The sequence below is a fragment of the Mustela nigripes genome, chromosome 15 (assembly GCF_022355385.1).
Source record: "Mustela nigripes isolate SB6536 chromosome 15, MUSNIG.SB6536, whole genome shotgun sequence".
Taxonomy (NCBI): Eukaryota; Metazoa; Chordata; class Mammalia; order Carnivora; family Mustelidae; genus Mustela; species Mustela nigripes.
In genome coordinates, this window is record NC_081571.1 from 74,231,301 (window position 1) to 74,243,667 (window position 12,367).

Here is a 12,367-nt window from a genome sequence, read left to right on the forward strand (position 1 = left end):
AGTATGCATCCTTAACTTTTCATGGCCTATTTAGAGTTAATGTTACACCATGTCAGGGGCGTCTGGGTGGCTCAGTCAGTTAAGCGTCTGCCTTCTACTCAGGTCGTGATTCCAGAGCCTGGGATTGAGCCCTGCATTGGCTCTCTGCTCCGTGGGGAGCCTGCTTCTCCCTCTCCCTCTGCTGCTCCTCCTGCTTGTTTTCTTTTGCTCTCTGTCAAATAAAGAAATAAAATCTTTAAAAAAAAAATCATACTGTTTTAGGTAAAATGTAGAAATGTTAATATTGTATAGTTCCCAGTCGCTGTCTTCTGTCAGCATTCTCTGTGCTACTGTTGTCATGTGTATTTATTTCATTAGCATATATTACACATTCCATCAGGAAAATGTCATAATTTTTACTTTAAACATGTTTGAGGACATTTCCTTCATTAATGACCCAAATATCAGCCTTTTGAAATTAAGATTGATTTCTGTGTTGTTCTATTTTTAGGGTACCTTGAAGAAATTATGATGTTTTATTTTGTCCTTTATTATGTACATATTTAATTGTGGTATATCATATATAACATAGAATTTCCTGTTTCATCATTTAAAAAAAATATGGAATGCTTCATGAATTTGTATCCTTGTGCTGGGGCCATGCTAATAATCTTCTCTCTCCTCCCAATTTTAATATATATGGGGCCCTTTTCACCATTTAAAAAAAGAAAATTTTTTTTTTTTAAAGATTTTATTTATTTATTTGACAGACAGAGATCACAAGTAGGCAGAGAAGCAGACAGAGAGAGATGAGGAAGCAGGCTACCCGCTGAGCAGAGAGCCCGATGCGGGGCTCGATCCCATGACCCTGGGATCATGACCTGAGCCGAAGGCAGAGGCTTTAACCCACTGAGCCACCCAGGCGCCCCTAAAAAAAGAAATTTGAGGAGTGTCTGGGTGGCTCTGTCAGTTAAGTGTCTGCCTTCAGCTCAGGTCATAATCCTGGAGTCCTGGGATCAAGCCCTGCGTCAAGCTCCCTGCTTAGTGCAGAGCCTGCTTCTCCCTTTCCCTCTGACCCTCACTCCCCGATCCCCCGCGCTGCCTCAAATAAATAAATAAATAAATAAATAAATATCTTTAAAAATTAAAAAAAAAAAGAAAGAAAGAAAGAAATTGAGAGAGGGAGAGTGAGTACCTTGACTGAGGGTGGGGAGGGGCAGAGGGAGAGGGGGAGAGAGAATCCCAAGCATGTTCCCTGCTGCTGTGCATGGAGCCTTGTTCCTAGGACCCTGAGATTATGACCTGAGCCAGAATCACTAGCTGGACACTCAGCTGACTGAGCCACCCAGGTGCCCCCTTGTTCACCATTTTTAAGTGCACAGTTCAGTGGCATTAAGTACATTGACAGTGTGCAACTATCACTACTGTAAGTTTTTCATCATCCCAAACTGAAACTTTGTACCCATTAAACAGTAACTCTCTATTATTCCTACCCATACCCCCCCCCCCCGCCCCCCCCGCTGGTCTGTTTTACTTTGTGTTTATGAATTTGCCTCTTTTAGGTAGTAACTCTTACAAGTGGAGTCATAGAATATTGTACCTTCTGTGTCTGGCTTGTTTGAGTGAGCATAATGTCCTCAGGCTTCATCCACGTTGTAGTGTGTGTCAGAATCTCATTGCTTTCTAAATCGGATAAAGGCCATGGTATGGCTCTGTCACATTTTTATCTGCCATCTGTTGATTGTCACCCAACTTTTACATGAGTTAGAATGCTGAAATCATCCATTTTAATTCTTTTGTATCACTGAAGCTCTTAGTAGTACTTGTAACTATCCAGTAGGTGACAGAAGTTGCTGAATTAAAACTTGGAATCCTGGAAATAAATATAGAAAGGGCACACTGAGAAACATCCCTGTGTTTTTAGGTTGTAATGCTATTTTTAACCTCTTAAAGTTGAATTTCATATATTTATTTGTATATAACCCCTAAGCTTAGAAATCAGTAGGAAAGATTTTTTTGTTGTTGTTTTTCTAGTGAAAGTAATAGATTGAAGGTTTTGTCAGATGCAATGAAGTACATTAATTATCACTGTGACATATAGTGATTCTTATTGCCTCAGATACTTTCTAAAATTAAGCTTTTAAGTGCATCCTTTCTAAAATGGGCAAAGAGGCAGAAATAATGAGATGATTACTGGGGTTTTGTTTTTGGACTGGACCTTATCTAAAGATATTGTTACAGAGTTCTTGAGGCACCATATTGGAACAGAGTGTGATATGCTAATTTGCCAACCAAAGAGTATTTTGTTCTTGTGTATGTGTATTTCCCAGCATACTTACGGCATATTTGTTTGAGTCTTTGAGTGTGTGCACATGTGTGTATTTTCTTAGCTTTTTATTTAGTTCTTCACATGCTCATTGTTTCATTCTTAGCTCCTCAAATTTGAGAAATGCTGTGCCAGAAGGTAGAAAACGTAGTACCAAAAAATCTGAGTAGGTGACCTTTAAACTGAGATACCATGGGAGAAGAGCATTCTAGTCAAAAAGCAAGATTTCTTTGCGTACCCTTCCCTTCCCTGCTTTGGCATTCCTTTCTGGCCTTACAACTATGTGTCATGTCAAGGACCTTTATTCATCTCTGAATTCGTGTTGTTTACCACTTAACTTACTAGTTACAAATAATTCTTTGCCAATTTTATTTATTTTTTAAAGATTTTATTTTATTTTACAGAGAAGAGATATAGTGAGAGATGTAACCCCACCCGGGAGTAGGAGAGAGGGAGAACAGGCTTCCCTCAGGGCAGGGAGTCTGATGCGGGGCTCGAACCCTGAGATCATGACCTGAGCTGAAGGCAGATGCTTAACTACTGAGCCACCCAGGCTCCCCCTCTTTGCTGATTTTAATGGAATTATATATATATATTTCCAAATATGAGAAAAACTAGAAAAGAGGCTAATCTCCTTGCTGCTCACACCAAACTCATTTGAAATACAGATTTACTTTTAGAAATAACAAATATTTATTAGAATCTAATTCTTATTCATTTTATTTGAAAAAAATCTTATATTGGATATCTACATATGATATAATATGGTATAATATAGTATAGATATAATATAGTATAATATGGCTTTGTCTTCTATACATATTAATGGTAAATTACTTTTGCAATCTTCATGCTTTGTAGTTAAAACTTGGGCCTGTAATTTATCGTCGAAGTATATACAGACTGTTGTTTTTATAATTATTCCTGCTATTACTGTTGTTTATCACACCATAAAAGCAAAAGCAATTTATTTATTTTTTAAAATTTAATTTTTTAGAGAGAGAAGGAGGCACCAGCTGGGGGAGGGTATTGAGGGAGAGAGAGAAACTCAAGCAGACTCCCTGCAGAGTGTGGAACCCCACGAAGGGCTCAATCTCATGACCCTTAGATCATGACCTGAGCAGAAACTGAGAATCAGACACTTAACTGACTAAGCCATGTAGGTTCCCCAAAGCAAGACCAAATCATCAATCTATCTATCTATCTATCTATTTATTTATTTATTTTTAAAAGATTTTTATTTATTTGACAGAGATCACAAGTAGGCAGAGAGGCAGAGAGAGAGGAAGGAAGCAGGCTCCCCGCTGAGCAGAGAGCCCCATGTGGGGCTCGATCCCAGGACCCTGGTATCATGACCTGAGTCGAAGGCAGAGGCTTATCCCACTGAGCCACCCAGGTGCCCCTAGGCAGGTGTACTTCTGAAGGACCTTGCTAAATGGGACTCTGATAGCAGGAGGGGAAGGATTTGCCTTCCTAGTGAGCTAATGATTCTGTTTTTTGGGGATTGTCAGATAATATGAAAAGTGTTTCATATGTGCTTTTTCTTCACTCTTTATATGTTCTGGTGATATCATTACCTTTAATTTATACATGAAGGAACTGAATCAAAATAATTTTCCCGGAGAGCCTGGACGGCCCAGTCGATTAAACATCTGATTCTTGGTTTCGTCTCAGGTCATGCACAATCTCAGGGTCGTGAGGTCAAGCCTTGCCTTGGGTTCTGTGCTGAGTGGGAGTCTGCTTGAGATTCTCTCTTTCTCTCAAATAAAATAAACAAAATCTTTAAAAAAAAATGGTGGGTGGGGTGTGGCACCTAGGGAGCTCAGTCAAGGTTAAGCATCTGATTTCAGCTCAGGTCGGTATCTGAGGGGCCTGGGATGGAGCCCTGTGTCTGGCTCCCTGCTAAGTAGGGAGACTGCTGTACCGCTCCCTCTGCTCCTCCCCCCACTCATGGTCACTCTATCCCAAAATTTTCCCTAATCACGTGCTGGTAGTGATCAGTTCTTTTGATGTCTATTCTTTTCAAGCTCTTGTAAAAAACTGATTTAACTGCACACATTGTATGGAAAACTAAAATTTACTCAGAATCAATGAAGAAAAAATATTGCTTTAATGTTTATAGTATTGTGATTAATCTTGTGGGTGCTTAAGAATCTTGCATACTTTTTAGGTCATCAGAGAATGATAAAATTATATTAAAACATTAATATTACAAGTGCTTATTTATTTTCTTTAGAAAAATGTTACACAGTAACTGAAAATAGCAAATTAATGTATTAATGATACCGTCATTCCATTGCCCATTACTTTGAAATTTTAATTTTTAAAGTAAGCTCTGAATCCAACCTGGGGCTCAAACTCATGAGTCCAAGATCAAAAGCCAGTACCTCCTACTGACTGAGCCAGCCTGGCACCTCTGAAAAATCATATTTATTTCAAAAGTTAGTAATAGATACTAGATATCTGTTTGCATTTCATTTTAGTTTTTCCTGTTGTAAATTGCAGATGATATTTTGGTGAGTTAGGCTAATATTTTGAGTGCCAATAAACGAGGCCCTGCTTATGTAAAGCAAGTATTTTTTTTGTGACCTAAAGCATTAGTTTATAGGATGATTTTTTTTTCTTGACAAACTTATAAACTTTTCACAGTTTTGCCAAGTCCCTGGTGAGCTTTAGATCACTAAGCCCAAATTTGTTGACTGATTAATGACGAAACCAATATATGAGTACGTTGTTGGTCTTCCTTTTTTCTTTTCTTTTCTATATAGATAGCCAGAGATTTTATTTTCGCTTTTAGGAAATTATTTGAAGTCAGGGTGGCTTTGAAACAGGTCGCAGAACTCTTAACCAAAGCCGACCATGTTGACAGTCAAGTTTTGCACAATATTTTTAGTTGAGGAAGGGTAGAAATTTTGTGTTTGTCTTAGCTTTTTGGTCTCTGAGGTATTAAAAGTGGTGACAGGGCTGCTCTGTTACTGTTTTGCAGCTCGCTCCTTTAATTGATGTTGAATTGTGGCTTTCCGTGCGCACAGGGTTAAGTAAAAGGGCTGCAGTCATCCAGCGAGCAGTTTCCTTTAATGTGCTCATTAGTGGTGGCAAGTCCAGGTTTCAGCACATGCCAGTAATTTACATTTCATTGCTGAGTGGCTGCCCTTGTTCAAGAGTTGTTTCTAAGCCCGATGAATATATATTGGGAATAAACAGAGTAGAAGAATTGAAAGCCAAATACCCTGCCAGGCCTTTCAGTGGGTTCTGAAGCTTCCAGTGGATCTCTGATTAGCAATGCATGAAGCAGGCTGAAAATGCAAAGATGAGGCCTACAAAAGTTGTTCCAGGTAGGCTATCCCCTTAAATCCCCTTTTTGTGACCACCTTTCCATTTCATCTTCCCCAGATTCTTCTCTCAAGGCAGACTTTCTGTTAAAATGAAAATACTCCGTTAGACCTAGGAAGTGAACAATAGAGGATCCACCTGGTTCCTTTACCCCTTCTAACTATTAAGGGAAGTCTGATTGTTATGCAATGAATCCACAGAAGCAAAGGGCTTGATCGGCTTTACAGCTCCTAGGGACCCCATTATTGTGATTGGGATCTCTGTGGTGATTCCTTCTGGGATTCATTTTTCCCTCTCTCCCTGATTGGTACCAGCTTGTTCTGGCTTTTGAAAGCTTGCATAGATCATTAAAGGGTAATCTGGAGGCCGTGGTCAGTATTCCTGGGCACAGAGACAGACTCATGTTAGTGTGTTGTCTTTGAAACTGGGACATTGGGGAAGATCTAGAAGTTTTCTTTTTGTAGAAAAATTTGACATTTTATAAAAGCATTTTTAGAACTCAGCATTTTATTACAAGTTACTTTGTGCACAGAGGAAACACTAGCCTAGCTATCTTTAGAAGATTAAAAATATGCTGCTAATTCTTTCTCCATTTTAAGTTTACTTTCATATATATGGAAATCTGAGTTTCAAGAACGTGGGTATTAATATTGCCAGTTGTTTGTGTGTTTGATCATCTGGCCTCTGTTTATCTACTTGCTTATTTTTGTGCTGCTTTTCAAAACATTGAATTCAAGAAGTTTTGTTCACAATTCATGGTTAGAATCAAAAGTGAGTATTAAAAGATGTTGAAAAACATGAGTACTCAAAGTCAGTTTATTATTATTTTATGGTAAATTCAAGTTGGATGTGATTTAGCTTTTGAATCACTTAAGCATGAAGGTATGATAGCCACAGTTTATTAAATCTTTTAGATTTTATTAGCTAGAGTTTTAATAGAGGAGCAACATGGTTTTGAAATCTTTTATATATATGAAGGTGAAGATGAGAATCTTGAGAATATTAACTTAGTAATGTTCTGATCAGTACTTGAAGCCTTTGCAAAAATGTAGCAATAAATTTACCTTCTAGATGACTACTATTCTTTCTGGATGCTTGCCAGCTAAAATCCCATGGGATTAAGTTCTGGAAAATCACTTGCAAATTTGTGGAGGATATCAGTGACTTTGAATATTTAACTGTCTAAACTGTCATCTACGTGTGTTCTGTCTGTGCATTGGGTTAAAAAAAAATTAGAAGTTTGTCAGCCAGTTAGAATTAAAGGTGACATCTGCTTTTAATTGGTGTTTTATTTTCTTCCAAGTCAGTAAAAATTCAGTAAGACATGAATTACCAAATTTTGCAATGCTAAGCAACTTGTCAAGTGACAGTAAGCACTACCTTGAGCACTTGTACAGATGGGAAGTGTTAAAATGTTGATTAATCGTCCCAATTCTGATTATGGTTTTAGAAGGCTAAAGCTTGTGTAACCATTGCCAGCTTTCTAGTGTCAGAATAGCATTCATTTGTTAATTTTGTAGGCTTTTTTCAATTACTGGCAAATTGCCTCTTGTATAATGAGTGTGTAAATAGTTCTAGTGATACTTGGTTAGTAGACTTAGGGCCAGATAAAGAAATGTAGAATTCCCTGTTTCTCAGGTCCATTATTTATTTAGTAAACACTTTAGTTCAATTCTTTTTAGTAAAAAAGAAATAGAAAAAAAAATTAAAAGTGAGCTGTAAGATGTTATTCTTTTACACACACCCGTGATGTGTTGAGAAGGGTGCTGTATCTGTTTGAATCTTGGCAAAGGAAGGCTTCTCTGGCCCCCTGTAGAAAAAGAAAATCGATTATTTCTGTTTTACCATTTCCAAACCATTTTAAGATACAAAACATAAAGAAATCAGTTCCTTCAAGAAGAGCATGTAAAACTAGCTCAAGACTTCAGATATTCTCAGAGCTAAAAAAAAAAAAAAACCTCAAGAAAATATTCCCATCATACTGATTACATTTTAATATTCTTGTTACTGAAAATTTGAGCATGGTACTAAGTGGTCTCTTTTTATAAAGTGTGTCTTTAAAAATTTCACTGTGAAGGAGTTATTTTTTTTACTGCTGTTAGATAAAAGGGGAGTTTCTCCTTTTCTTATTTGAAAAGATCTGCATTGTAGTGGTAGAATTTTGTTTTAAAAGTGGTTAGGACTTGAAGCAACATTTCTTAGATTAGGTTTTTAATATTACCAGACTGAAGTTATATTCAGGTCTTGTTTTTTGTTGTCCACTTCTGAATATCTGATAAATGTTTTATGTAGTGATATATTCTTCCTACCAGAAAACATAGGGTTATTTAATTTGATTCATAAAATTTTCCTGTTCAGTTAGCTTGGATAGTGTGTAGATTTTATTTCAACTTAAAAAAGTAGACAAGATGCTTATTCACTTAATAGTTTCGTTGATAAGTCTCATCTTAAACCCAGGAGCCACGTTTAGCAGTTCTGATATATTTTTTAGGAAATAGTTGAGAAATAGAAAATGTAGATTTTATTTAGCTCAACTATACAAAACTTTCTGATGCCTGATAACTTCAGGATTCATTGCCCCTGTACATTTTCCAAATTATTTGCTTTTCAATGCATAAGCTTTAATTTACCTCCTACTGACACCCCCCAAATGGGTTTTTCAGAATTTTGAGAGGGGACTACTATAGTTGCTCTTAGAGCGTAGTTGGGTTGCTGGCCCAGAATCTCCTCTAAGATGCCCCAAATCTAAAAGGATGGGAGGTTCTGGCAACATCTACTGGGCAAATGTTTTCAGATATTTTCTTAGCTACAGAATTACTGTTTTTTGCAGCACTCTTGCTTCTTTCAATCCTGTTTTAATGCCTGTTTATTTTAAGAAGTAATTTAGACATAAGATATAACAGGATTTTTTTTTTTTTGCTGTTAACTTAGATTTTTGTCTGTATGATCTTTTTCTTTACCTTGAATTTTACAGAATAATTCTTACAGAATAATAATGAAGTTAAATATTTGTACCTTGAACTAATTCATTGCTTCTGTAAATAACTGATTTTATAAAGTAGAATTTATATGCTGATAAAAAGCACTGCTTTATTTTTTGAAGTTTAAATTTTGTCAGTTAATGTACAGTGCAGTATTGGTTTCTGGAGTAGAATTCAATGATTCATCGAGTGCATGCAGCATCCAGTGCTTATCATAACAAGGGGCCTCTTTTATACCTACCCCCCCCTCCCCGACCTAGCCTATCCCCCACGCACCAAAAACTACTGTTGAGTAATAACATCTCAAGTGCATTCTCTTAGAGATGCTCAGTGACTTTGTGTTCATTTATGCTTGCTGTGTTTTTAAGGAATAAGAGAAACCCGTTTGGTATCTGTATTTTTTTGAAAAGAAGAACCTACAGCTGGTATTTGCATTGGGGCAATAATTTACTTTTTTGGCTCCAAATGCTTTTATGATCTTTTAGGAAACGGAGAATCTTGATGGACTTGGCTGCTTAATCATTTCTGTGTTTTCAGTTCAGTTTGGTCACTAATACTTGACTTGTTTTTTTTAATATTCTTGCTGCTCTTTGCCGGTAGCACGTGGTTCCTGTTGTTTAGATTACCAAGCTTTCTTTATCATGTGGTCCTGTCACTCTGTTGACAATTGATTGGATCAGGGATTAGTGTCTGACCCAAAGGCAGTGCTCTATGGAGGGGTCATAGCTTAGGGGTGTGTGTGTGTGGGGGGGGTGCCCGGTGGGGTAGGGGTGGGCGTTGATTTGGATATGTGTGTGGTGGGACTCTTAGGTGGGGGTGGGGTGCCGAGAAGGTTGTGACACTTGAACTGAAATAACAAGATGAGAAGGAGCAAGCAATGTGAAGATCCAGGGCAAACCCTCTCCACACAGAGAGAATGGCAGGTGTAAATGCACTGAGGCAGGAATGAGATGAGCGTGTGGCTTGAGAGAAAGAAGCTGGTGTGGCAGGCGAGTAATGAATGAGGAGGCATGTGGTACAGTTTGGAAAGGTAGGCTTAGGGCAGATCAGTTGGCATTTTCAGTTGTGTCGCATTAGGAAGCCACTGGGGGAATTAAAGTGTGTGCTGACTTAATGTGATGTACTCTTTTATTACTATTAGGAGAGGGCATATCAAATTAAAGAGTAAGGTGATTAACAACTGTTATGATAATATGAGCGGAAAAATGTGAGTTCCATACTAAATATGACAAGAAACAGTGTCCTAGAAGTAGGTGAAATCTCACACCTGCCCGCCTGCAGATGCTTTTAGGATACAGCTCTGTGAAAACAAAGCTATCTGCTAATTTATACTTTGCAAATCATGGACTTTTCAGTAAACTCCACCCTTACCAGCAAAAGTTAATCTTATACCAAGAATCATTCCTCTTCCCACAATGGTTTGTTTCCTCAAGTCTAGATTATTCAGTCTTTGAAAAACCACTCTAGTTAGACTGCTCAAGGGAACCTTTGACCTTCAAGTCCTAAGAGCACTTAGCAGCTAGGTGTGGATACAGAGGGGGAATATATGGCATTCCAGTTTAAGGTGGCCATTTGAAGTTCTGTATCCTTTGATATCTTCCCACCAGTGTTAATTACTGATATGCTTCTTTGACTCTGTGTCTGGCTAGTGGGTAATGTTATACCATGTAGACATGCTTTAATAAATGCTTGTAAATGTCAGGTGTGCATGGTGCATGCACTCTCCCATTGTAGTGGAGAGTTTGCCTGTCCAGCATCCTCTCTGCTATGGGTGATAGTTAAACCAGTTATGATCACCTTATCTTCCCTGACAATTACTGATTCAGGGATGAGTCAGTGAAGGCTTGAGCCAGTTTGGGTCAATGAAACATGAGAAGCTTTTTTGAGATTCCTTAGGAGAGGAAACTTTCTCATTCTAAGCTTTAGCATCAGTGTGTCTCTCTCCTTTCTCCCCCTCTCTTCTTTGTCCTCCCACACATTTTGTGATGAGCTGACAGCCATATTGTCACCGTGAGGGTAGCTAGCAGAATGGGGGATAGATTCAAGAGAATGGCAGAGAAATCAAGAACTGTGAGATGTACTTTTAGAAGGATTTCTGTCTTAAGAGATGGTGGGGTGTGTGTTGGGGGAGGGGAGAGTAGGGATGTTTCATGAGGTAACAGCATTTTGCGCTTTAACAGATGTTTATTGAAAAGTATTCTGGGGCGCCTGTGTGGCTCAGTGGGTTAAGCCGCTGCCTTCGGCTCAGGTCATGATCTCAGGGTCCTGGGATCGAGTCCCGCGTCAGGCTCTCTGCTCAGCGGGGAGCCTGCTTCCCTCTCTCTCTCTCTGCCTGCCTCTCCATCTACTTGTGATTTCTCTCTGTCAAATAAATAAATAAAATCTTAAAAAAAAAAAAAGAAAAAAGAAAAAAAAAAGAAAAGTATTCCTATCTCACTATGTTAGATACTGAGGAACTAATTAAAAAAAAACAGACTACAGAACGTGCTTTTCCAGGAAATTTATTTATGTGTATTGGCTTTTGATTTAAGACTGTCTATTTTTTGCTTTGGATTTAGGGACTGAGAAAACACTCTATTATTAATATTTAGTGAAAATTGGAAAAAAACCAGAGCTTAAAGAATTAACCCTTAATTATTAGGGAACTAGTCTTAGGACTGTGAGTTGCTTTAATGATGTTGCCAGGCAGTCAGAACTATCTGCGTATCAGGCAAGGGTGTGTTGAGAGATCCCAGAGTTAGAAGATAGGTAGGCTTGAGGAAGGTGTCGGAAACAGACCAGCCAGCTGTCAGCTCTTGTTTCTCTCTTGTTTCTTCTTTCTTTACAATCTTTCTGCGGGCTTGTCGACTTGAATCCTCTGCTTCTCTACTCACGTGGCCCAGTGTAACGTGTCAGAAACACAGTCCCTGAGTTTAGGTGAAAAGAGGAAAGCTGTGTTTTTCTTTCTGTCCTTGTTCCTAGCTTTGAAAGGGACTATGATAGATGGAGTTTGGGTTAGCTGCTCTTTGCTCCAGTCGCCTGTGTTCAGGGAGCAAGATCGGAGCATTCAGAAGGGCTGCGGCTGACGGGTCTTTTGCTGTGGTTGGGAAAAGGACAGTTCAGGAAGGTTGTGAGCTGGCTAACTCTGCCACAGACATCTGTTACAGCCCCTAATTACAGGGCAGTCTGAGAACTTCCGCCATCAGAGTGTATCTAATGTAGGTGCTGCTTGGAAGTAGTAGTTAATTCTGGTAGGTTTGGGATTGGAATAGGTGGAGGGAAGATTGTTAAACTTTATATATAAGGATGTGTGTGTGTGTGTGTGTGTGTGTTTGAAAGGCTTAGTGAAGAAGAGTATTTCGTATGTGTATAGCTATTGGTTTCCTCCTGAGGAACTGACACCTCTCATAAAAGCTCTGTGCCCCCGTAAAGCTCTGTTTCATGACTGTAGCTTCTTTTGGAGTTATGAAGTATACATGTGAAGAAAATCACAGATTTTTTGAGCTAGGAGAAACTTAGAACTTAACTAATTTGGTGGTTCAGCATATATCTTTTGATGCGGCAGATGCTGGTGAATACAAAGATGGCAAAGGTTCACTCCCCCATGAAGTTGGTAGAAGAGATGCCGGGGGGAGGAGGTTCATCAGAGAGTCCGAGATGGCCTGTGAGGAAGTCAGATGAAGAGGTTACTTTTGATCGGGGAGGAGTGTCTAGGGAAGCCTCCTGAAGAAGGCGGCATTTCAACTAGGCTTTGAAGACATAGCATTTA

At 38.7% G+C, this 12,367-nt stretch overlaps 1 protein-coding gene and 1 non-coding gene across 3 annotated transcripts in view; one reads left to right on the forward strand and one right to left on the reverse strand.

Moving 5' to 3' along the window:
* Positions 1 to 12,367, forward strand: part of PCCA (propionyl-CoA carboxylase subunit alpha) — a 413,253-nt gene that overhangs the window by 89,623 nt on the left and 311,263 nt on the right. The window lies entirely within an intron of this gene.
* LOC132003048 (U6 spliceosomal RNA) lies at positions 595 to 697 on the reverse strand. Its single transcript, XR_009400122.1, has one exon. It is a non-coding gene; the product is annotated as a U6 spliceosomal RNA (small nuclear RNA).